Below are 26,287 nucleotides of genomic sequence, written 5' to 3' on the forward strand. Positions count from 1 at the left end.
AGTCAATGTTTTGATCCATTATAAATAAGTGAGATTTAGCTAATATGTTCAGCTATATTACTTCTAAATTCAACTAGATTTAAACATGGAAGTTATCCAACAGCCTACATACTTAAATATATCCAAGTGAGGTATTTCATTTAAATTACTATAGATAAAATATGAAGTTTCCTATTCACTTAGCCCCCATCTCTAATTCCAAATTACTGCCTGAGATCTAGCCCAGGTATAATGCATCCTACACTCCAAATAGTCACAATTTACACTCACTGCCTATTCTTTTGTTTGAGATTTTAAAAATACACACGTTTAAATTTGGTATTTAATTCATAGAATAAAGATTTTAAAAGTTGAAAAATAGTGGTTAGATCTCTAAACAGACACCATGCATCTCAACCTAAGGATAAAGAGAATGAAAGAGCAACTGAAATTAGAACTGTTCATAGCTGAAAAGCCGACCCACATATCAACCCCCTGCTGAACTGATCCCCATTCCTCATAAGTTAGGGAGAAGCATTTGAAAAAGAGGAAATGTATATTCTAAACTTCAGGTCTTTTACCGGCATAGAATTTTAAAGCCTATGACAAAAGTTGATCAAGATCATTGCATAGACTCAGCCACTTTTTAGGGAAGAGATTTCATTTCCAGGCAGCATAATTTGTTAGGATCAGAAGGATAGAGCTTTTAGCTTTAGTAACACTAAGTTTTTGGATGACATGATCTCAGCTTGTATGCCTGGCTTATCCTGACAGTAGTGAGAACATGTCTCTCCAAGACTGCAAGTTTGCTGGGTTATACCACAGGCATAATACTGGGGCTCCCTCCAGAGTGAGTCATCTCCTGAGAACTAATGGGAGTCGAGGCCTTTTGATAATCTGAGACCTCAGCTTGAAAAAGAAGAGTGACATCATATCGCTAGGAGACAAAATGGAGTGTATGTTTCTCTGACAGTCATCTAGGATTTTTCTTGCAAGAGAGACGCTCACTCAGATACACCCTCTGAATGGTGTCAACAGATGTCCTCTGAGGGAAAACAGCTCCACAATGAAACATTCATTCTTCTTATGCAGGCACCTCATCTTCTTCAGAGCCTCAAATGTACTAAAAAAAAACACAACAAAAACACTACTGTTTTCTAGAAACTGACAAATGAGATGCTTCCCTAACCCACCCTCAGCCTCCTGTCAGAATTCTACAATCTTTTATAACAGATTTAAGTTTTAAGGGCTCTTAGGCTTTCCAAAAAGGGTTATGATTTTATTTTATAATGATACCCTAGCCTAGAGCCTAGGGAAAAGGGAGAGCTGAGAATTTTAAAAATACAATTAGAAATAATTCCAACCCTAATCAAGAGAAAGAAGTGAATACCAGTCCTGGAAGAACATTCCTATCTAGAGTAATGCCTACCAAGATTAGACTCCACTTTAAAAAATGATATTAAAAAAGAAACTTAAAAGAGGCATGCCAAAATATGTAAAGTTTTAAAGACTAGGAGGGTAGTTATAAATTATGTGGCACAATCAATAATATTGGGTGATTTCCTAGCATTTGGAAACAAAGATTTGCCATGTTTGAGCTAAAATGTTCTAAATCCACCAACCACAGCAGCTTGGCTTTTCCCCCACTGCTTCTTTTTGATAGGTTGCCAGGCAGATTCTCCTCAAGTCCAGGTTAAAATGCTCAGAGCACTGAGGAAATCTAAGTCCTTTTTTTCTGGCTCCTGGCTCCTGTGTCTCATGCCCCCTTTGGAGTCTGATGAGTATCTAAATACCTGGGTATTTGTGCAGCTAAACACTCTTCTGCTCCTCCCCCCAGCACATTCACTTGGGACAAGAACCAACCTGAGCCCGGTTCACTAGGAAGAATACATGTTATTATCTGTAGTGATTATTTTGCAGAGCGTTAAATGTTGTTTGCACTATTGAGGTACATCAGAAATATGTTCTGAATGAAGGTGTTGATTGGTTTATATGGTAAACAACTATGCATAATTAATTCTTGGTGATTTACATGATACACTATCCCCAGTGGAGCTGTGGAACTTTGGGGCAGATCCAGGAACCTTGCCTAAGGTGACCTAGGTAGTTAACAGTTTTATACTTATCGCTTCTCTCCCAACCACCCTCCCTAAGGAAGGGAAGAATAGCCTCCAATATCATTAAGTAAATGATAGGACAGGCTTTGAAGCTGGGCTGTCTGGGGTTGATTTCCAGCCTTGCCACTTACTAGCCACGTGATCTTGGGATTTCTGTCTCCTCAAGTAAGATCTGACGTATTTTAAATGATACCCATTATCACTGAGAAATGAAATCATTTACTTTTAGGTCTTCCTTTCTGCCTGAATAACATACACACATATACATTTCTTTTTCTTGACTCTGATCAGCATAGGCCTAGCCTTCACTTTCTATCACCTACTCAATCTTATCTAAGAAACATTTATTTTTGGCATAATCACACATCAGCCCATAAAGCTGAGAGAATCTTGGTATGTAAGGCAACTGGTCAGAAAACAAATCCACACAGCTCTTGGTTGGTTGATATGACATTAGCATCAAGTCTGTCTGCTGTTCATCTTGACAGCTGGTCATAATTTTGTGAGGCTGAAATGAAAGGAATAGAAGCAGGATATTAGTGAGAATGAACAAATGAAGAGAAGGGTGTTTCCTTCACAAAAATCCTACTGTACTTTTTTTTTTTAATAAACATAGTTTTATTTTATTTTTGGCTGCGTTGGGTCTTCACTGCTGTGCACAGGTTTTCTCCAGTTGTGGCTAGCAGCATTGTGGTGCGTGGGCTTCTCTTGTTGCAGAGCATGGGCTCTAGGTGCGCGGGCTTCAGTAGTTGTGGCACGCAGGCTCTAGAGCACAGGCTCAGTAGTTATGGTGCCCGGGCTTAGTTGCTCCACAGCATGTGGGATCTTCCCAGACCAGTAATCGAACCCATGTCCCCTGTGTTGGCAGGCAGAGTCTTAACTGCGCCACCAAGGAAGTCCCTGCACTTACTTTATATTCTGGTAGTTCTCCATCTGTTCCACACTGAAATACTAGGGAGACAAATTTAATCCTGGACTTATCTGTAAGAAAGCACTCTTCCAAATTCAGTAGAACTGGAGTTTCTCAGCGAAATTCTTAATTGCTCTGTTTCTTTTATCTTTTGTCCTGCATTGGTCATAGGCTGTTCTAAACCAGCCTCATTCTCCAAAAGACTATCCCAACTCCCTTACAGGAAGAGATATTGATTTGGCTCTGTGTTAGGTGTTGGATATTTAAACATGAAAACACAAGTCACTGAATTGACGAATGTCCTGTTAGGTATGTGAGCCAAGGAAATATAAACAGAATTGTGGTACTATAGAAGGACCACCTAAATCTGCACGGACAATAGCAAAATGTCTGAAAATAAGTGGGATAGAACTACATTCCCTTAAAACACAAAGCTGGAATGCCCTCATTTACTGCTTACATCTGCATTACTATCCTAAAAACGTATCTAGCTAAGCCTTGACTTTGCCTCTTTTTCTCTTGTCTAGGAGGAAGCCTCAATGCTCTCTGTAAGCACTTCTAATCCTTTTATCCGCATCTAACACTTTTGCCAATGCTCTGAATCTTCTTCCCTCTTATTTCCTCTGGGATGTTCCTCCATTGGTCAACTCTTACAGTCCATCTATTTCTCTAACATACTGCTATTAATTAACTTTACTTTTTTTCAGTTTATGAAGTTTGTCAGGTCTCCCCCACATTAAAAAAAAATTAAAATTAAATGATCTCACTTTACTCTCCCTTCAATCTATCACCCTCTTGCTTATTTGTTTCACAACTAAATCCCTTTAAGGCCAATGTTTAAAAAGTAATTAATTGCAGGACTCAAAGAAAAAATAATCAAGGACTTCATAAATTGTAGAGCAAAAAGCAAATATGAGAAAAAACATGTTCTGCTTCTTGAAACTCTTCGGTAGCTCTGCATTGCACATAGAATGAAAGCAAAACTTGCTGCCATTGCCCACCGACCACTGTTAATCTAACATCTTCGAACTAAATTACAGCTTCCCCATCAATCCCAGATGTCTCTTATGATTTCTTGGACTTGTTGATATTTTGCAGCAGGGAATTTTGCTCTTGTTACTGGCCCTGCTGGAAAACTCTTCCTCAACACTCAGGGCGGCTATTTCCTTTTCATTATTTTGGTCTCTAAGCAGATGTTTCCTCTTCAGAGAGGCTCTCTCTGACCATACAGCCCTGCCCCTGCCATCTGCCCAAATCACTCTCTCTTCCTCCTGTTTATCTCCCTCAAAGCACTTCTCATGATCTTAAATTATTCATTTATTCCTTAGTTTGATACTAATTTGTTATTTTACTCCACCACTAGAATGTAAGCTCTGTGGGGGCAGACTCCTTATTTGCCTGGTAGAATTTAACAGAGTTCAATTATCGAATAAAAGAGAGATAATAGATCATCTCTAGAAAGAGTTTTTTTTAATGAAGGAATAAAATAATCAAAGAAGTAATAGGAAAACATCCCCAAGGAGCCAGACAGAGCCACACCTTTTTTGCAGGCCAGCATCAGAGTTGCTTTGGCAGGCAGTCAGTTGCCATGATATCCTAGGGTCCTCCTCTCCTTCCATTTCTGAATATCATATCTCTCATGGTTAACCCTGGGCACATGCCAACCAGCCTGCTTATAGAGCATTTCCTTGAGACCTTCCTTACATGTCGTTGGTCTGTACTCTGGATCCCCAAATGATGGCATAACAGTCTATAACTAACTCAGAGTCAGATGATCTCTAATTTGTTGATGAAGTTAAATACCAGACAACATCTAAGATAAGAATTTCAAACAACTGCCACTCTCTTGACATTAATGCTACCTAAACAAAACATTTTTTATTAAAACCTGCTCAAATGCCTCCTGGCTTGTTTTTCTTGATTTTTAAAAACATGATTCTGATATATAAACTAGAAAGCAAACAAACAAGGAAAAGTTTCTAAACATTATATAGACCAAAGGTGCAGCACTTATTTTTAAAAAGTGAATCAATCAATCAATCAACCAAACAAACAAAAGAGCCAAATCCTGGAACTTACTTCTCCAGATCAAATGGTTGCATACACACATCTGAATTCATAAAATTCTAAACTTACCACATGTGCTATAGTTTTCACCTGTGTTCATATTATTCTCTATGGCTCCTCAAAATTATCTGGGAGAGGTATATAAACATAATATGCTAAAAGGTTAGAAGATACAGTGATTTTCTCCTCATGATGTAGTTTCTATGCTCCTCTGTCACTACCTTTTCCCTTTTGTTCACCCAGTCCTAGGAGTGCTAGTTGCTTCACGTAGTTACAAATCTCTGGGATTCATTGTTTTTTGTTTTTTTAAACTTCTGATGCCTGTATAATCAACTATCCAAATCAAATTCTTTCTGTTTGGATTACTTAGCATTATTTCAATTTCCTATCTGGACCCTGATAATACAAGCATTTGTATACCCATTTGTCAAAATTATATCAGCCTTTTTTCCACACATTCCTTTTTAAAAATTTTTATTTTGTGTTAGCATACAGTTGATTAACAATGTTGTGTTACTTTCAGGTGTACAACAAAGTGATTCAGTTATACATATACATGTATCTATTCTTTTTCAAATTCTTTTCCCATTTAGGTTATTACAGAATATTGAGCAGAGCTCCCTGTGATATACAGTAGGTCCTTGTTGGTTATCTATTTTAAATATAGCAGTGTGTACATGTCAGTCCCAAACTCCCAATCTACCCCTCCCACCCACCCTTCCCTTTAATCAGTTCTTTTAAAGCAGAACAAAAGGAGAAGCCAAAAAATGTGAACGTCATGATGTTGCTTGCAAAATTTACTCACAAAATCTGCTGATGTAATATGAGGTACAAATTCTCCAGATAACCATGGTGGGTCTCCAAGTAAGTCAGAAGCAATTGGTTGGAGACAGATTTTGCTGCCCCTTGGTCTATAGCTACAATGAATCTAAATGTTAGATCTTTTCTTCTCCAGGGCATTTCAGTGAAGAGCAAGGTTTTAGTTAAGGGAATATAAAAACATAACTGTAGGGTTTATTACTGTAAATTTTCCATTCTGTGGAAATATAAAAACATTATTGTAGGGTTTCTGCTCGAGAAAATAACCATCAAGTTATTTGTCAATTTTAACTAGCATACTAATTTTCTTTTCTTTTCAGTTTTGTATAATTATAATCTATGAAAACAGATGTTAGACTTGCTGGATTCTGTTGTCATGCCAGCCAAGTAAGAGCTCTATGCTAGTTTCATTTTAAGCTAAAGGTCTTATATGTGATAATACTCTCAGTTTCCATGGTGATTAGTTATGTTTATAACTCTAGTTATAAATCTGTGGTTCTAATGAAATTATGTGTAATAGAGGATAGAGAAAGCGTGTTAGGGTCTCTTCAGTACAGAGTTAGAGAGAAAAGGTGATATAGTGATGTACATGGAAACCAATGTAGAGCGCCAATGTGTTTTAATAAAATTAAAATATGACAGCTCAAGGACACAAAGGTTACCACTGGATTTCTAGTCAGTCATGAATTATCAGAGTGAATAAGACTAAGGGTTCCAGAGATGTAAGGTAAGGTTTAAGTCCTGTCTTTAAGGTTAATTGACTTTGTGTAAGTTAAATAGTATTTCTCTACCTTGTTTCTTCATCTGTGTACTGGGATCACTATAAAAATTTTTACATCATAAGATTTTTTTGAGGAGGAGGTGATAAAATATATTTAAAATTCATAGTAGTTTATGTCATTTAGTACTCCCTCAAAAGAAAGAAGCAATTAGTCACCTAATTACACATGAGACTAAAACAAAGTCTATTCTCAAGGACAGTGCTGACTTTTCATCAAAAACAATGGAGCCTAGGGAATTCCCTGGCAGTCCAGTGGTTAGGCACGAGTTAGGCACGTGGTTAGGTGTGAGTTCGATCCCTGGTCGGGGAACTAAGATCTTGCAAGCTGTGTGGTGTGGCCAAAAAAATAAAAACAATGGAGTCCAGAGGGCAGTAGAAGGACATACAAAGTGCTGGGGGTGGGGGGTGGGGAAATATACTGTCAGGCAAGGATTCTATATCCAGAAAAACTATCCTTCAATGTTAAGTCAAAGGATCAATAAAGTCATACTAGATAAATGGAAACTGACAGACTTTGTTGCTTGCAAAACCTTGCCCTTCAAATAATACTAAAGGAAATCCATCAGGTTGAATGGAAATTATACAACATGATCACATAAATCCACAAGAAGGAATGAAGAGTGCTGGAAATTGTAAACATATTGGTAAATATAAAAGACTCTGTGTGGATATCTATGTCTCTAACAATGTTTGTTTTAAAGTCCATTTTGTCTGATATTATTAGATCCACTCAGTATGTTTATGGTTATAGTTTTTATGGTTTATCTTTTTCCATCCTTTTACTTTCAACTTATTTGTGTGTGTGTACTTATATATTTTCTCTTCTAGCTTCTGTTTATTACATATACAGATATAAAATATATAACACTGACAGCTAGAAAGAAGAGAAATAAATTGAGCTATATCGCAGCAAAGGCAGTAAAGTTGCCATATTTTACTGTAATTTAGTCAGTATTAAACAGAGTAGGTTGTGATAAAATAAGGGTGCATATTCATAGAGCAACCACCACGAAAAGAACACAAGCATATTTAAATCATCAGTAAAGGATTTAACCGGTACATAAAGATTCATAAAAATAAGGCATTCAAAAGTAATTGAAGAAAAAATTACTCAAGCCATATAGAAAACAAATAGCAAAATGGCAATGATATCAAATGGCAAAATTCCAATGATATCAATAACTCCACTGAATGTGAATAGACCAAGTCTCCAATAAAAAACAGATGTTTTCAGACCAGATGAAAAAGCAGGAACTAATGATATGGTATCTCCAGGGAGAAATATCTTAGATTCACAGACACAATAGCACTTCAGTGCGGCAGCCAACTGAGGCTACTGCTTCCTTTCATCCCCAAACCATATGAAAGCTGCTGTACACCTAATTTTCTATCCTTTATCTATTTCTATAGAGATACATAGATACATAAATACATAGATAGATACATAGCAGAAAAACTGCTATTTTTCTTACAGAACTATGATGGATACAGAAATGCCTATTTGGGAGATTAAATCACAGTGACAATGAAATATTTTGGTGAAAATAAGGAGTTTAAGTAAGGATTGCAATGGAAAATTTAAAGAAAGAAAAAATATATAAATTTAAGCCATTAGATATCCAGCTCATGGCACCATGAGAAATTCAGAAATTCTGTCTGCCCTGACAGAACAGCATCTCTTACAGGTGTAGGCCCAATGTATTTAAAATTAAACTCAAACTTTGCCAGTTAAATTCACTGTCCTTCCAGGCCTCTTATGTGCAACTAAGAACTTGAGAAAGAAGAGTGAGATCAGAGTATTGTGTTGATAACATTGGTATGGATTCTCTGATTCCTTAAATAATACTTAAATGTCAAAGGTCTACAAAACCTGCCTTGTCTGCAGCAGTCACCCTCCTTCTTCATCCTCTGGCTGAAGAATTTATCTTCCAATTCTTGAAGATCATGTAATAACCTCACTTAAGTCAGTTTTCTTCCAAGATTCACTCTCATCACCTTGTTTGGCTTCACAACCAGATAAAATTCACAGATAAAGATTCACAACCAGAATAAAATCCTGGTGACCTAGAATGATGAATACAGTGTCTGAGCCTGGAAGATATGTAAATTGACTGAAAAAAATAAGGCCCCTCAGGCCTTATTACCAAGCAGATCCAATGATGCTCAAAGTCTGAGGCATAAAGTTATGAATAAAATATGTGGAAGATGGAGAGTCCTCAAAAAATTAAGAATAAAACTACCATAGGACCCAGTTATCCTATTTCTGAGTATTTATCTGAAAAATACAAAAACATTAATTCAAAAAGATATATGCACCCTTATCTTCATTGTGGCATTATTTAGAATAGCCAAGATATGGAAACAATCTAAGTGTATATCAGTGGATGAATGGATAAAGAAGATGTGGTAAATATACACATATACCACTCAGCCATAAAAAAAAAAGCCATAAAAAAAGAATAAGATCCTGCCATTTGTGACAACATGGATGGATCTGGAAGATATTATGTTAAGTGAGATGACTCAGATAGAGAAAGACAAATACCATATGATTCCAATCGTATGTTGAATTCAAAAAACAAAATAAATGAACAAGCGGTGAGATACTCTGTGTTGAGAGATAGGTTCAAGATGGCATAGTAGAAGGACGTGAGCTCACTCCCTCTTGCAAGAACACCAGAATTACAACTAACTGCTGAACAATCATTGAAAGGAAGACACTAGAACTAACCAAAAAAGATACCCCACATCCAAAGACAAAGGAGAAGCCACAATGAGACAGTAGGAGGGGCACAATCACAGTAAAATCAAATCCCATAACTGCTGGGTGGGTGACTCACAGACTGGAGAACACTTACACTACAGAAGTCCACCCACTGGAGTGAAGGTTCTGAGCCCCATGTCAGGCTTCCCAACTTGGGGGTCCAGCAATGGGAGGAGGAATTCCCAGAGAATCAGACTTTGAAGGCTAGCAGGATTTGATTGCAGGACTTTGACAGGACTGGGGGAGAGTGAGGCTCCACTCTTGGAGGGCACACACAAAGTAGTGTGCACATCAGGACCCATGGGGAAGGAGCAGTGACCCCATAGGAGACTGAACCAGACCTACCTGCTAGTATTGGAGGGTCTCCTGCAGAGGTGGGGGGCAGATGTGGCTCACTGTGGGGACAAGGAAACAGGCAACAGAAGTTCTGGGAAGTACTCCTTGGTGTGAGCTCCCCTGGAGTCCTCCATTAGCCCCACGAAAGAGCCCATAGGCTCCAGTGCTGGGTCACCTCAGCATTTCCTCTAAGATCAGGAACAAGACAAGGATGTCCACTCTCACCACTATTATCCAACATAGTTTTGGAAGTCCTAACCATGGCAATCAGAGAAGAAAAAGAAATAAAAAGAATACAAATTGGAAAAGAAGAAGTAAAACTGTCACAATTTTCAGATGACATGATACTGTACATAGAAAATCCTAAAGATACCACCAGAAAACTACTAGAGCTAGTCAATGAATTTGGTAAAGTTGCAGGATACAAAATTAATGCACAGAACTCTCTTGCATTCCTATACACTAATGATGAAAAATCTGAAAGAGAAATTAAGGAAACACTTCCATTTACCATTGCAATAAAAAGAATAAAATACCTAGGAATAAACCTACCTAAGGAGACAAAAGACCTCTACACAGAAAACTATAAGACACTGATAAAAGAAATTAAAGATGATACCAACAGATGGAGAGATATACCATGTTCTTGGATTGGAAGAATCAACATTGTGAAAATGACTATACTACCCAAAGCAATCCACAGATTCAATGCAATCCCTATCAAACTACCACTGGCATTTTTCACAGAACTAGAACAAAAAATGTCACAATTTGTGTGGAAACAAAAAAGACCCCAAAGAGCCAAAGCAATCTTGAGAAAGAAAAATGGAGCTGGAGGAATCAGGCTCCCTGACTTCAGACTATACTACAAAGCTACAGTAATCAAGACAGTATGGTACTAGAACAAAAACAGAAATATTGATCAATGGAACAGGATAGAAAGCCCAGAGATAAACCCATGCACACATGGTCACCTTATTTTTGATAAAGGAGGCAAGAATATACAATGAAGAAAAGACAGCCTCTTCAATAAGTGGTGCTGGGAAAACTGGACAGCTACATGTAAAAGAATGAAATTACAACATTCCATAACACCATATACAAAAATAAACTCAAAATGGATTAAAGACTTAAATGTAAGGCCAGACACTATAAAACTCTTAGAGGAAAACATAGGCAGAACACTCTATGACATACATCACAGCAAGATCCTTTTTAACCCACTTCCTAGAGAAATGGAAATAAAAACAAAGATAAAAAATGGGACCTAATGAAACTTAAAAGCTTTTGCACAGCAAAGGAAACCATAAACAAGACGAAAAGACAACCCTCAGAATGGGAGAAAATATTTGCAAATGAAACAACTGACAAAGGATTAACCTTCAATATTTGCAAGCAGCTCATGCAGTTCAATATCGAAAAACAAACAACCCAATCCAAAAATCGGTGGAAAATCTAAACAGACATTTCTCCAAAGAAGATTTACAGATTGCCAACAAACACATGAAAGGATGCTCAACATCACTAATCATCAGAGAAGTGAAAATCAAAACTACAATGAGGTATCACCTCACAGTGGTCAGAATGGGCATCATCAAAAAATCTACAAACAATAAATGCTGGAGAGGGTGTGGAGAAAAGGGAACCCTCTTGCACTGCTGTGGAAATATAAATTGATACAGCCACTATGGAGAACAGTGCGGAGGTTCCTTAAAAAACTAAAAATAGAACTACCATATGACCCAACAATCCCAGTACTGGGCCTATACCCTGAGAAAACCATAATTCAAAAAGAGTCATGTACCACAATGTTCATTGCAGCTCTATTTAGAAGAGCTAGGACATGGAAGCAACCTAAGTGTCCATCGACAGAAGAATGGATAAAGAAGATGTGGCACATATATACAATGGAATATTACTCAGCCATAAAAAGAAATGAAACTGAGTTATTTATAGTGAGGTGGATGGACCTAGAGTCTGTCATACAGAGTGAAGTAAGTCAGAAAGAGAAAAATAAATACCGTATGCTAACACATATATATGGAATCTAAAAAAAAAAGGCTCTGAAGAACCTGGGAGCCGGACAGGAGCAGACGTAGAGAATGGACTTGGGGACATGGGGAGGGGGAAGGGTAAGCTGGGAAGAAGTGAGAGAGTGGCATGGACTTATATATACTACCAAATGCAAAATAGATAGATAGTGGGAAGCAGCCGCATAGCACAGGGAGATCAGCTTGGTGCTCTGTGACCACCTAGAGGGGTGGGATAGGGATGGTGGGAGGGAGACGCAAGAGGGTGGAGATATGGGGATATATGTATATGTATAGCTGATTCACTTTGTTATACAGCAGCAACTAACACACCATTAGAAAGCAATTATACTCCAATAAAGATGTTAAAAAAAAAAAAAGAGATAAGGTGCCCACTCTTGAGGTCAAGGAAAACTTCTCTGTCTGCACATGCGCAGGAAGGCTCTTTGGGGGTCAGAAAGGGAGGGGGCACCACCCCATAATATGTGTGGACTTTGCAGTGGAATCCATCTTAACAAAGAGTTGCATACACATGTTGGGGAGGGTCCCAGGACCAGTCAGTTGTGAAAAAAGAAAGAATATAATTGGCCAAAGGTAAACAAAGACGGGGAAGGACTGTCCTATATAAGTAATTTAAATCACCTGTTTACCGCGGTCCTCATTTAGGACGCCCGCACTCCTCTCCGGGTGTGTATTTCTGCCTAGCTTCTGACTTACTGTGCTCTTCCTCATTAGAGAGGGCGCCCATATCCCTTCTCTCTGGGTGCGTTTTTCTGTCTTAAATAAACAAACTGCTTCTCTGTGTGCTCTCCCACATGTTATGCTGTGTCCCTAATAATAAACTTGGCACCTGTTTTTTACAGTTTTTGACTCCATGAAACATTCTTGCTTTTAAACGGGGAAAAGAGCTAGGGCCACTTTGCTTCTAGCCTCTAGCCCCTGGTGGACTAGCGGTTAGGATTCCTGGTTTTCATCCAGGCTACCAAGGTTCATATTCCTGGTCAGGGAAATAAGATATCTCTTCAGGACCACTCACTGCTGTCTCTCTGAGATCAGCTGCATATCATGGTCACTTGCAAAAGGCAAATGAACAAGGTGTTAAGCTGATGAATGTCAACACAGGAAGGAAACAAAAGTGCCATCTAATTTACATGTTTCTAATCTTAATAGGAAAACCAGACCTTCCTATTTGGATCACCAGCATTGGAAGCTACCCACGTAGTTCTCATGACTTTGTCGCCAGCTGATATTACTTATTTAAAGACCTCTTTTCCCAGTGCCCTAGAAGTTTGCAGATGTACTCTGAAGCTTGTGTCCAGTTTACAGCCTCACAGGTGGAGATGTGCACTGGCCAAAGCATGGAATTCTGCCACCAGCTGACTTTGTTCTTTGATGGCACAAGCTCATCCAGAAGATCACCACATCAAAGAAGTATGGTGGCCAAGGGAAGCCAGCTATCTACTGCCCCCACCGACCCACACTACTCTGGAAGATCTAAAGACTTTAGAGACCCAGAGGAGGGGTCACTAATGAATGACCTTTGAAGGCTTTCTGCTACAGGTGAGCTCAGAGAAGTTGCAGTGGTGTATCCAGAAGATGGGTGCATTCTCCCATTGACTTCCATCAGTGCTTTATTGAGGTTTTCTCAGAAATTATTGGTATGGATGCAAGGATGGATCAAAATCATCCTCTGGCCCTAACCACTTTTGTCTTGCTTTTCTTACTGATTATCCAAACTCGAATTAGGGAAAAGGTGGGAGGATGGACAGTACAGACTACTGTTTAAATCTTAACAGTGACTACTTAGCTTGGGGGACAACCTAGAGAGGGATAAAGAAGAAAGGAATAAATTAAAAACTGCTATGTCAGCTGCTCAGAACTCTTTACTAAAAGAAATAATCCCTACTCTGGACAACCTATGAAGGGAATGAAAGCAAAGAGATACTATGTAATTATTGCAAGAAAACGGGATGTTGGAAGGACTGTAAAAAGTTACTTTGGAGGATGCAAGAATTTTGTGAACAAGGGAAGCAAGAAAGTCCAGAGGCTAGGAAATAATTGACAAATGGCTTAAAATTGACAAATTCAGGGATCTCAGAGACAGAAACTGGTGAAATGGTCATGCTGGTGCTACTTATTCTGCAATTTCCTTGAGAATTTCTCATTTCCATTTGGTGATAGATCAATATAAGATATTGGTATATTGGATCCACCATGTTCCTTTTCCTCCGAGGTTCCCATACAAATCGGTCCTCTGATTGAAGTGCAAATTTTCTTACTTCCTGTATCCCCTGGGAAGAGATCTGCTGTGCAACTTAAAAGCCAGCATATTCTGTACTCTGGCAGAATGTCTGTGGATTTCTATGGGGAAAAAGCCACCTCATTTGTTTACTGTGTGTTGTCTGAAAGAAAAGGGATACTGCAGAGAGTAGCAGTGTGACACTATGTGGGAAAAGCACCCTGAAACAGGTTGATGCATCACTTTTGGCCCTAGAACCAGATCTAAGAGAATCAGAAAAATAAGGGGTAGTTTAAAAAGAATGCTCTTTCTGTAATACTCCCACGCCTCCAATAAAGAAGGAAGGTTAATTTTATATGGATGGTCAATGACTATATGGCTTTGTACAAAATTTTGGAGAAGTAAATAAATTTGTTGTTCCATTACCAGTGTGGTTCCTAACCCTGCAACTGTTCTGACTTCAATACCATTGTTTGCAAGGCTTTTCTTTGTATTGAATAGTTGATCTATGTTCTGCATTTCTCACTTTCTGTCCCTCTCGCAGATAAATCTAAATTATTATTGCTTTTGCTTATAAAGGAATCCAGTATCCAGTATTTACGGCAAAGGATTCCTAAAGGCTTTTGGGACTCTATTTTTTAAAATTATTTACAAAACAAAAAGCGAGCAAGAGATTTGTCCCACCCCCAGAGGGATTTGTAATTACTCAATATGTAGATGATTTGCTGGTAGTGTCAACAGCCAGAGAGCAATGCAAGATTGATAATTTGGCTTTGCTGCAATTCTTTCCTTCAGAGGCATAAGGCCTCCCAGACAAATTGCAATCTTGCTAAATGTTTGAGGCATCTGTTGTCAGCTATAAGTCAGAGTATTACAATCTAGTAGTCAGTAATAACAGCTTACCACCAAAAAAAAAAAAAAAAAAAAGCGACTCATGGGACTAGTACAGAGTTGTACACAACAGACTCCAACATTTGCAGAGTAGACAAAACATCTGACGAAGAACTTGCGTGATAATTCGTCCTCTGGTTTGGTATGAAGAGGCTTTGAACAACTGAAACTGGCTTTGATGCTATGCTAGGGTGATTTCTTATTAAACTTGGAAGTGTGGAGGGGTTTTTTTTGGGGGGTGGATTTTGTTTTGTTTTTTTTGGTCGTCACAAGCAGTTAAGTTAATAGCAGGAGAGCTGTAATTCTTGGTTCTGCATTTACAATGAATACGTATACTATTAATAAATATATGTTTGGTGTTTACCATGAAACAGGGGAAATATTTTTTTTAAAGGGCCTCCGGGTGTCCCAGCCCCATAGGAGCAGTAGAAAGCCGGGAGGAAGCCGGTGGAGTGTAGCCTGGTCCGTCCCACGGCGGGGCGCCAGCCCGGAGCCGCCTAGGTCCTTCACGGGTAATTTGGTAGCCGCCGCCCGCGCGTTGCGGACACCCCCGCCGCCATCTTCCTCCGAGGTTCGTGGTAAGTTTTTTGTTTTTTGTTTTTTTTTTGCGGTACGCGGGCCTCTCACTGTTGTGGCCTCTCCCGTTGCGGAGCACAGGCTCCGGACGCGCAGGCTCAGCGGCCATGGCTCTCGGGCCCATGCCGCGGAGCGGCATGTGGGATCTTCCCGGACTGGGGCACGAACCCGTGTGCCCTGCATCGGCAGGCGGACTCTCAACCACTGCGCCACCAGGGAAGCCCCGCGGTAAGTTTTTTGAAGAGAGAATTTTTGTGGTTTGTTTTTGTTTTTTGCGGTACGCGGGCCTCTCACTGCTGTGGCCCCTCCCATTGCGGAGCACAGGCTCCGGACGCGCAGGCTCAGCGGCCATGGCTCTCGGGCCGAGCCGCTCCGCGGCATGTGGGATCCTCCCGGACCGGGGCACGAACCCGTGTCCCCTGCATCGGCAGGTGGACTCTCAACCACTGCGCCACCAGGGAAGCCCCAAGAGAGATTTTTTTATATCAGTGGGAACTTAGATATCCCATAGGAAACTGATAGCTGCTTTATCAGAGGCTTTACATCTGCCTGCTCAGATGTCAGTGATTTATTGTAGAACTCACAGGGCAGAAGGGCAAAATTTCTAAAGGCAATAAATGTGCTGACAGAGTTTCAAAAGCGACTATTAACTTACGGCCGTCTCCAAATTTAGAAGTCCCATTTTTAATGCTATAAGAAACTTTTGTTCATTTTCAAAAATATGCTTCACTAAATAAAATGGACAAATGGACTATAAAAGGGGCCCAAAGAAATGTGACTGGACTATGGGAATTACCTAACAAAGTAATTCCTATATCATAGTCCCTATTAGTTTGGTTAATACTGCTGTGTCAACAAAGTCATCTGGATAAAAGAGGAATTTTATTTTAGTTTTAATTTTTTTTGGTTTGTTTTTGTTTTGACATTTAAGAATGTTACAAATTCACAATTTTCTCACTTTTTATTCATTTTAGTGAGCTGTAATTTGAGGAAACTAGGAAAGTCTTATAAAATTCTTCATATCTAAGAAGTTTTTACACATATATGTAAGACTTGCTTTGTTTTTTTGTGGTTAAGTTGAATACCTGAAGGTAGATTTAGTATATTGAGTAACAGTGTATACTCAGTACTAACAGGCAGAAAAAGCTGGCAAACAGAATTATTGGGATGCCAAGAAATGTTCTAAAAGAAGGATTTTAAAGGAGCTAGACTTATACTACTCCTAATAAAAAGATGAAGTTATTTAAAATATTAAAGAGTTGTGCTACTTCTCAGTAGAATTCTTTGAGGACACTTCCAAAATAAATGCAAGGAGTTTTCCTTAATCAACTTTCCAGAAACCTGGTGTCAGTTGAATTTCATAGAATTAAGGCCTGCAAAAGGAAAAAGATTCTGTCTAGTTATGGTGGATATGATGTTTGAATGGCCCAGGCAGCAGTAAAGCCTTTCTTAATACACATAATTCCTACTTTGGGCACATCAGAGCATATTAGATATAGAAGTCATTTATTTCTACTGTTGTCTGGGAATTATACAAACATTTGCAGATTCCTATAAGCCTCACTCCTCTGCACAAGTAGAATGAATATATAAAACTCTCAAAAAAACTCATTGGGAAAGATTTTGCAACCTCCTATGTTAAAAAGGCCTAGAGCTTTACTTCTAGCTTTGTTAAAAATTAGAGGGACCCCTGCAGGCAAGAACAGAATCTCTCCCTCTGAACTTATAATTGTCATGCCTATGAATTTCGGTCTGAGACTATATCCTGTGCCTGATTTAACTGAATCCTGTCATAATCATTGTCCAAAACTTAAAAGAGCTTCTCTGTTTCCTAGAAACCCTGAGACATAAAGTCATAAGGACCTGGAAGGACCCACTGGAAAAGGTCTGCCTGTATTGACCAGGATAGCTCACCTGCATGAAGGTATTCCAGAGGAAAGATGGGCTGTCACTGCTCTGAGAAGGACCCACTCAGGTTGATGCTGATCACCGTGGCTATCAAAGTAAGAGAAAAACTCAGTTGGATCTGTGCTTCCCATGGGAAGCATTCCCATAAATAACTTCAAACTTAAATTTTTTAGACTGATATTGGTACTGAACTCAACTAAAAGGAGGTATTCTAGCAAACTTATTACTATTCTCATAGACTACCTTGCTGACCTATTCACAATAGGGTTATTTCAGATACTTTAAAATCACATTTCCTAGAAAACAAACATGCTATTTGTTACATTACTTTTTCTTTAGTATTCCCAGTAATGATGCCTATAATCTCAATCAGTTCTAAATTATTTTCCCAGTGTAAACAAGGTCTGGACTTATAAATTCAACAATCTGATTATTGATAGAGTAAAAGTAGAATAATCTTTCTTAGTAATTTTTTATAATAACAAAGTAAAAATAACTAATATGCACCCAGATACTCAAGCCCTAAATTTGACACGAAAATGTTCTGTTAACTGGTTTGATTGGAAAGATGATGTAAAAAAGAACATCACTGAATTAATAGACACATCTGGCGTTTACAGATAGGAACTTGAAGTCAACCTCATTCTATTAACTTTGGGATGCAAGTTGCCTCTAGCTCCAGTATATCCAGATAAACTAAAGTAAATGCCTCATTAATGCATATGTAGTTGACTATTAGAAGAGTATAATTATGGATTTAGACCCAGTGCAGGAAAAAAAAAGTGACCTATAGGGTGAGTTTTTCATATCCATTAAACATTGGAAGTTCAATCTGTACCTTTCAGTGGGTACCTCATAGTGAGATTTTCATATCTGATGATGGCCATGGGTGTCTTTGTGTTTCACATCCAGGTAAAATTATTTGGGAACATACCAATTGGTAAATAGTTAAATCAGATTCCTGATTAGCAGTGAACACAATTTTTTCTTGGTCATACATAAATTTTACAAGCTGTGATGTCTTTAATGCTTGTACTTTCAAATTATCAACTGTCTAAGTATTTGGCAATTCCTTATGAAGTCTTACCCAATCCAAGCCTACAGAGTAGCCTAACTCTGGAGACCAATAAGCTAAATTTGTAATTAAGTGGTTTCCTTGCAAAGCCCAGTAAATTTCTCCTGAGTTTCAGTCAGTCACATACATAGCGTCACACTGATATAACAATTTAGGCTTTTTAGTCATTGTACTATGTTCCCAAATAATTAAGCTTCTAGGGCTGATAAATTGTGGGGAAATGACTAGACATGATATTGGAGGGGAAATAATGGAGGGTAAGGTTTATTTTAGTAAGGTTGTTTATGCAAACTCATCTCCATGGAGACCCATCTCCAGTGCTAAGAATGCTCTCCTCTTCCTGGTGCAGGGAGGGCACCTTTCTCATGGGACATGTTTTCCCTGATTGTGGCAGATGGGGGAGGGCAGAGAGCCCTTCCTGCATCTGCTGTTTCTCAATTACCTGCAGCTCAAAATAATCCTTATGCCAAAGTGTCTTATTTTGGGGTGGCACATCCGAATTCCCTTCATTTGGAGCCCCAAGGTTCTGCTTCCTGTTCAGTTGTCTTCTACTTTGAACTTTCTGTATGATGTCATCTAGCTCTTTGTTCTTACTGATGAGTTATATGCTAAGTTCCTCTTCCAAAAATCCAGATATTTCATGGCAGAAGTAAATTTATTGTCACAAGGCTCAAATATTAAAAAATGTAACTCTGCTTGCTATAATAAAACTTCACTTAGCTCTTCTTCTTGCATAATTGCCCATACGGGGAGATTTTACTTTTGTTAATTCAGGGTAAACTCAGTTACTTACAGTTTAAAATTCATTTTCTTTTGGGTAGATGCTCAGTCAAATTAGGATTCTCCATCTCTGATTTTTCCTTTCCTTATCACCATGTGGTATTCCTTTTTCTGTGTTAGATGACAGAGGCAGAAATAACTGGTCGCTGGCTGCCTTTTGCCAATACTTATCTATTTCTAATCTACTGATTCTCGATGCCAAAAAGTGTCCCTGGTAAATAATTACTCAATGCATTTCCTTTTTCCTGGTCCTTTTTCACAACACCTTGTTTCTTCAAATTCTAGAACTTTTATGATAGTGAAATTGTAAAGACTTGAGAAAGATTATCCTTTCAACATGTTGCTTGCTTCCAGTTCACTTAAGTCTATTTTGGAACTTCTAAACATTGTCAGTCCTGAATCAATTATGCCTCTAAGATCATAAATTAATATAAGACATTTCTTCAAAACCTCAATCAGACATCACACCATGGGTCCTCACCCAATATAGGAGCAACCCCATAGATTTTTGAAGCCTGTTTTTCCACTTTATCACTATTTTTGGCATAATATCTTTCAGCAAATTATAAAATTGCACTGTAAAAAGGAGAAATAGTTGGACTTCCCTGGTAGTGCAGTGGTTAAGAATCCGCCTGCCAATGCAGGGGACACGGGTTCGAGCCCTGGTCCAGGAACATCCCACATGCCGCAGAGCAGCTAAGCCCGTGCATTACAACTACGGAGCCTGCGTGCCACAACTACTGAAGCCCGTGCACCTAGAGCCGGTGCTCCGCAACAATGGAAGCCACCACAGTGAGAAGCACGCTCACCGCAACGAAGAGTAGCCCCTGCTTGCCGCAACTAGAGAAAACCTGCGCGCAGCAATGAAGACCCAATGCAGCCAATAAATAAATAAATTAAATAAATTTATTTTAAAAAAAGGAGAAATAGTTGATAGTTTTGATTATTCAGTCCATCAACAAATGCTAGGTAATGTTAAGGGGAAAAGGTAAAGTATTCCCTTTGTTATAATGAACGATAAATTCGTTGATGACTGAAACCAAATTTTATTTGTCTCTTTCTTTCTAGAAGTTCCTGGCTTCTAGAAATACACACATACTCTCAAAGTTGAATTAAGCCAACTTAACAGGCAGGGCTCTCAAAATGAACTTTTAGCTCTCTAATTTATAGGATTTATTGTCAGGATACCAAAATATATGTCGAAAACCAACTTAGTAATGCCTGGATTCAGAACGATGAATGTTCAGAGAGGTGAGATTTTCCAAGCTAACCACGCCCTCTACTCAGCCTGGCTTGACCATCTCCTTCAGAGTAAATCAGTGTCTCTTTGGCATGTAGCCCCCTTCATTCCTACCTCAGGGAAAGGAGACTATGAAACTCTTTTTATAAGATATCATGGCTTCTGGGTGTTCAATCAGTGAGGATATATACACATGTAACACAAGATAATTTACATTACCATTACTCTCAGGAGCTCATTGAAGTAAAAATATTGAAAAATCTGTTACTGTAAATTTTAGGTTTTTTATTTTATAAAACATTTTGTAATTGAAGTAAGTATTAAATGAACCACTGAGAGGCAGTTTAGTCCCCCAAATTATCCCTTCTTCCCATAAAAAGATGGTTTTAGTTTTCCTTTTGAATCCAGAGTATATTAATACTACTTTCAAAGATTTTGGTGTACATAAGGGATAAAGACTCATTGGCAATATCTCATTCTTCTTACTGGCTCTTTTTCTACACAACGGAAAATCAAACTATTTTGGAAACACATCCTGGAAAATTGAGAACTGTCCTAAAAAAATGGTTTCCCAGCAAGATCATAAGGTGAATATTTATCATCATTGGAACAGGGGTGGATTTAACATTTGTTAAGGATCTTATTTGAGCCAAGCATCTATTTTTAGCAAGTAATTTTACTGAAACAAATTCAGTGGAAAAACCCAGAAATAAGGATTAAATGGTCCACTGTGAATGTATCAAAAAGATATATGAAACTAAACAAGACAGACTCACAATAAAACATTTCAGTTGAATGGATAGAACTTTTTTTGGTTCCTGCTCCACCTGCAGGTGATACTGTGCTACTCACCACATCGTCTCTGGGAAAGGAAAACTCAGAGGGACACAAGCATTTAAAAAAATAACTTTGTTTCACTTGCAATGTTTTGCAAAAATGACTTCAGAATAACTAGCTATCAAAAAAAAAAAGCCAACACACAAAGTACTTAGAATAAAAACCAAACATAAATATTACCATAGTTATAGGTAGTCTGTTCAAGGTGGGGAGATAGCAGTTTGCTTACTTGATTTTCATATCTGCAAGAGTCAGAGGTCATCGTATGTCTCCAGTCATCACTATTTCAAAAGTAGGGGAGATAGCAACTTAGAGAAAGGGCTCAAGGCTTTACTTACTCAGAAACCAGTGCTCTAAAAGAATGCTTTTGCTTTAAGTTTATCTGAGGATACAAATTGCTTTTTTTCTCACTGTTTATGTGAGGTGCTTAGTAAAAAAGGCGAGCAAGGAGTCCATTTTGCTCTCTCAGTCGCTGTTTCTGGTTAAATATCATTCCCACATAAGTAGGTATTTGACAACATATGTTTGTATAGCTATTTCTAATTCAGTGTCAATAATTTGATGTTTATTTGGCTGGTTTTATTTTATTTTATTGTAATGAATAAACAAAAATGTTCTTGTTAATATGAGTAACATAACTAGAGCCATGTGAAACTAGAGCGTGATATTTCTCTCTGGAGGCTTTGTAAAAGTCTGAGGGCCATAAGTTAATCACTTTTATTCAGAAGTACTTTTATTGCCCTTATAACTATAAATTGCAAGGCTTGGGTTCAGAAAACAACCAATGTACCCCTACTAAGTTTTGCCTGCAATACTATAAATGTAGAAATATTTCTCTTTCTCTAAGATCTCCAAGATTCCTGTCCTGCAAGAAAGTAGCATTCTTTCCTATCTGTAAGTCTGGGAATCCATAAATCATAGAGCAGGAACCAAAGAGTATATTGTGGCATCATTTTCATATGAAAAAATATATTATTTTTCCTCAACAGACTTATCATGCCTTACTAAATAAGACTTTTATTGAAACTATGCAAATAATTATAATAAAAAGCCACAAGACATATTAAAGGCATTTTGCCTAATATATATATATATATATATATATATATATATATATATTTTTTTTTTTTTTGTGGTACGCGGGCCTCTCACTGCCATGGCCTCTCCCGTTGTGGAGCACAGGCTCTGGACGCGCAGGCTCAACGGCCATGGCTCACGGGCCCAGCCGCTTTGCGGCATGCGGGATCCTCCCAGACCGGGGCATGAACCCGTGTCCCCTGCATCGGCAGGCGGACTCTCAACCAATGCGCCACCAGGGAAACCCTTGCCTAATATTTAACCATTGTTCTGAGCAGTTCTGTTAACAGGAACCAATAATGTACCTTTGATTTAAACAAAATCATCTTTCTTAAATTTTTTCAATTATGTTTATTTTGTATATTGAGGGGTTTATTTTCAGGACTCTTACTGAACTCTAAGAAATCAATTAAATATATGTCATTTAAAGAATTTTTGCAATTTGTAATAAGATAGGCTGTTAAAATGGATAGATCAAGAAGAAAAGTGTTCTCATACTAGTAAAAAATAAAACATTAAGCACAATTAAATTTTTTCTTTAGAGTCATTCAGTCTGAAGTAATTACTTCTTACTTATTTGATCTGGAGTTTTTGGGGAGTCTACTATCACAAAGTCATCTGCATCTATACCAAGAATGCTAGAAATCCTGTCTGATAGATATCTGCTCCTGAGAGTTGTATGCTGAAGGCTGTTCCTTACAGAATCAGTAGTTAAGAGTGTGTGGTGAAGCCCGTTACTGAAGTCATCATTCTTTTGATGTTTCTTCCAGTACACTCTGAAGCTTGTAGTAGGGACCTTTAGATAAGTGTGAATGAAAAGCAGAAACCACTTTTTGTTTATAGGATTGAAAGACTCTGGTGATTTTATTATAAGAATGAACAAAATAAGAATGGAGAAATCCGCTACTGAAGTTTCAGACAAATCAATTTTTTAACAGTTCAGTAAATGATTATCCTGAGAATAAGAACATATTAATGACAGTGATGTCACTGACAAGTCTCCAGGGTCTTTTAATTTATCCCCCAAAATGTGTGTTATAATTGTCACCAATTGGCAAGCTATTTTAAGCCTAGAAACTAACTCTTTATAATCAACTTATTGATAGTTGTTGTAGCCATCTTTGCACACTATGGCTGTCTTTGTACGTTAACTTGACTGTTTCTGTTCATCCTAAAAAGTACAAATGTACTAAACTATTTATTTTGCATATAATTATTGTAGGAAAAATGTGCTCTTTTTGATTTGTCAGCTCTTCTTATATCTTGGGCTTGGCAAACAAGACAGGTTTCACAGTAGTGTCGAGCCAATTAAAATTATGGTATGATTTTATATACATTCACAATTATTTTTAGCGTCCCTTCTTTTATAAAGTAAAAGAGAAATTTACTGATGTATGATTATTGATTGATCTATTAGTCTTCTGGGTATAAAAGACACCTTGATAGTTTTATTACTCTGGTTTTGAGGGCTGAATCTGTTGCTCTCAAAAGGAGATAATATATGTTATGAGAGTTTAAAGATAAATGCTTATAGGAAACAGTTACAATCTTGATTTTGACTGAAAATAAACACAGTAGTGAGTAACAAGATATATGAGGAAATCTAGCTTTTCAGAAGCGAAATCTTCTTAAAAATATATTCAAAAGCATGAAAAAAGTACACACACACAAAATCAGTAGGCTCTTGAGTGAGACTGTTTTGATGATTATAAGAAACTTTTGCCACCTAAGAAGAGAAAAATGTAGTGCTACTTGTCAAGAGTGGCCAGTAGATTCAAAGATCAATTTTCCTTTGAACTATTTCGTTGTTTTTCTCTTTATTATTTCTCTTTATTATAAGCTTCTTTTAACCATTTTAATATCTTCATATTTATCTTTAGACATATAACAATGCACATTTAGTAAAAGGCTATTGTTTAGATTATCTCAGGATGCAAATTGCTTTCTCCCCCCTCTCCGTGGCAAGTAGATAGGCTTGTTCAAAATGGCAAAGAATAACAAGTCAACATTTCTTCTCACCTGGTACACAGGAAAGAAAGGGCTTGACAAGAGAAGTCCAGTATACTTTCTTGTCCAGGAGAGACATCACACATGTAAGCTCCTGAGTAAAATGTACCTTCTCTTTCCAAAATGAACACAGCAGGCTTGTATTTCTGTTAACTTGGCAGAGGAAGAAACCATGAACTAAAAAAGATAAGTTCTATGTAGGCCAAATTTCTTAACTATTCATCCTGTTTTAAAATGGTGAGGATAGAGGTTCAATGTAACTGTCTTATTGCATCCTGTTGTTTAATAAGCTAACAGTTAAGGAAAATGCTCTGCCCTTATCCCTAGGGAAAGATCAAGAACACTCATTTGGTACAAGCTTTATGCATCTAAATCACATAAGGCTGTGTCCTTTGAAATCATAACAGGGGAAATACACTGAAATTGGCAAATATATTTAAGAAGGGTTAAAAGAACCTTGGAAGTGGAAGTTTCAAATTTGCTGTTTGCACACTCTGTATTTTGTTAGATAGCCATAATTTATCTTTAAATCATCCCATAATACTGTTAGGGTTAAAAAAAAAAGAGGGGAGGGAAGGGAGCATATAATTAATTTGATACAGTTGGGTATGACCTATATACATTTTGATTCCTGTCCATCCCACAACACCACAAGTACATATTTTACTATAAAAATATGCCTGGGTAGTTCATTCAAGGTAGCCCAAGTTGTGTCAGAAATTAAAGTACACACATCACCAGTTTATGGTAATTTTTAGGATCTTAACATTCCTTGGGGGAAAAAAATGAGGGAGTGGGGGCTTAACCATAGATTTTTTTTTTTTGCAAGGGTGATTATTCTGTAGAGGAGCCCACTTAATGTGACTTGTTTCAATAAGGAATCTTTAAGTGTGACTAAAATATTTTTAAAAACTGTTAGAACATTTTTAATGCAAAAGAGAATGGTTTTCTTTCTCATCTGTTATTAATTACCAGATTAGGACTTGCACAAATGGAAACAAATAGCTTTGTTTCATGAATCATCTTCTGAATAAACATACAACTCCAAAAATAAAAACAGAATTCAGATTAAATACCTTATGTATTTGAGGCAGGCCTGGGCCAAAGTGTCTTTCACCAAAAGAAGTACCAGAAAAAATGCTGAGTGACATCAAGAAGATGGAGGAATAGGAGGTTCTAGCCTAATACAGAAACACCAATTTTATAACTGTCCACAGAAGAAAATACCTTCATGAGATTTCTGGAATCCATGTGAGAGGTAACAGCACCAAGGTGGAGCACAGAAATAAAAAAAGATGAATTGAAAAGGGTATGAGTAGTTTCACTTTACGTGCATCACCCATCAGAGTACAATGCTAAGAGAGATCCCCTTGGCCCACAAGTCTCCCATGGAGGAAGGGAGACTGAAGTGAGCAAGGGACTTTGCTGCAGACCCTTGAACACTGGTGGACCCCATCAGCTAGCCCACCCAGAATCTTCGGCTGGCCTGACTGGTGAAGGCCTTTCCCTGCAAAGACTGAAAGAAGTGTTTCTTCTTCAAATGCATGGACACCAACACAAGGCCACAAGGATCACAAAGAATCAGGGGAAACTTGACACCACCAAAATAAAATAGAACCCTAGTAACTGCCCTAAAGAAATGGAGATCTTGGGGCTTCCCTGGTGGCACACTGGTTGAGAGTCTGCCTGCCGATGCAGGGGACATGGGTTCGTGCCCCGGTCTGGGAGGATCCCACATGCCACGGAGTGGCTGGGCCCGTGAGCCATGGCCGCTGAGCCTCCACGTCCGGAGCCTGTGCTCCGCAATGGGAGGGGCCACGACAGTGAGAGGCCCGCGTACCGTAAAAAAAAAAA

General features: G+C 38.2%; 1 long non-coding RNA gene across 2 annotated transcripts in view; it reads right to left on the reverse strand.

Moving 5' to 3' along the window:
- Nucleotides 1-794: 794 nt before the first annotated feature.
- Nucleotides 795-26,287, reverse strand: part of LOC308617561 — a 30,499-nt gene continuing 5,006 nt past the window's right edge. The window contains exons 2-4 of one of the 2 annotated variants that reach the window (XR_014015886.1): nucleotides 19,286-19,383; nucleotides 17,424-17,504; nucleotides 795-1,102 (exon numbers count right to left, since the gene is read on the reverse strand). This is a non-coding gene — a long non-coding RNA (uncharacterized lncRNA). Of the gene's footprint in view, nucleotides 1,103-2,293; nucleotides 2,605-17,423; nucleotides 17,505-19,285; nucleotides 19,384-26,287 lie in introns of those variants that run through there. The other variant, XR_014015887.1, reaches the window with a different exon arrangement.

Source organism: Mesoplodon bidens, assembly GCF_964165515.1.
Source record: "Mesoplodon bidens genome assembly, chromosome: 5".
Lineage (NCBI taxonomy): Eukaryota > Metazoa > Chordata > Mammalia > Artiodactyla > Ziphiidae > Mesoplodon > Mesoplodon bidens.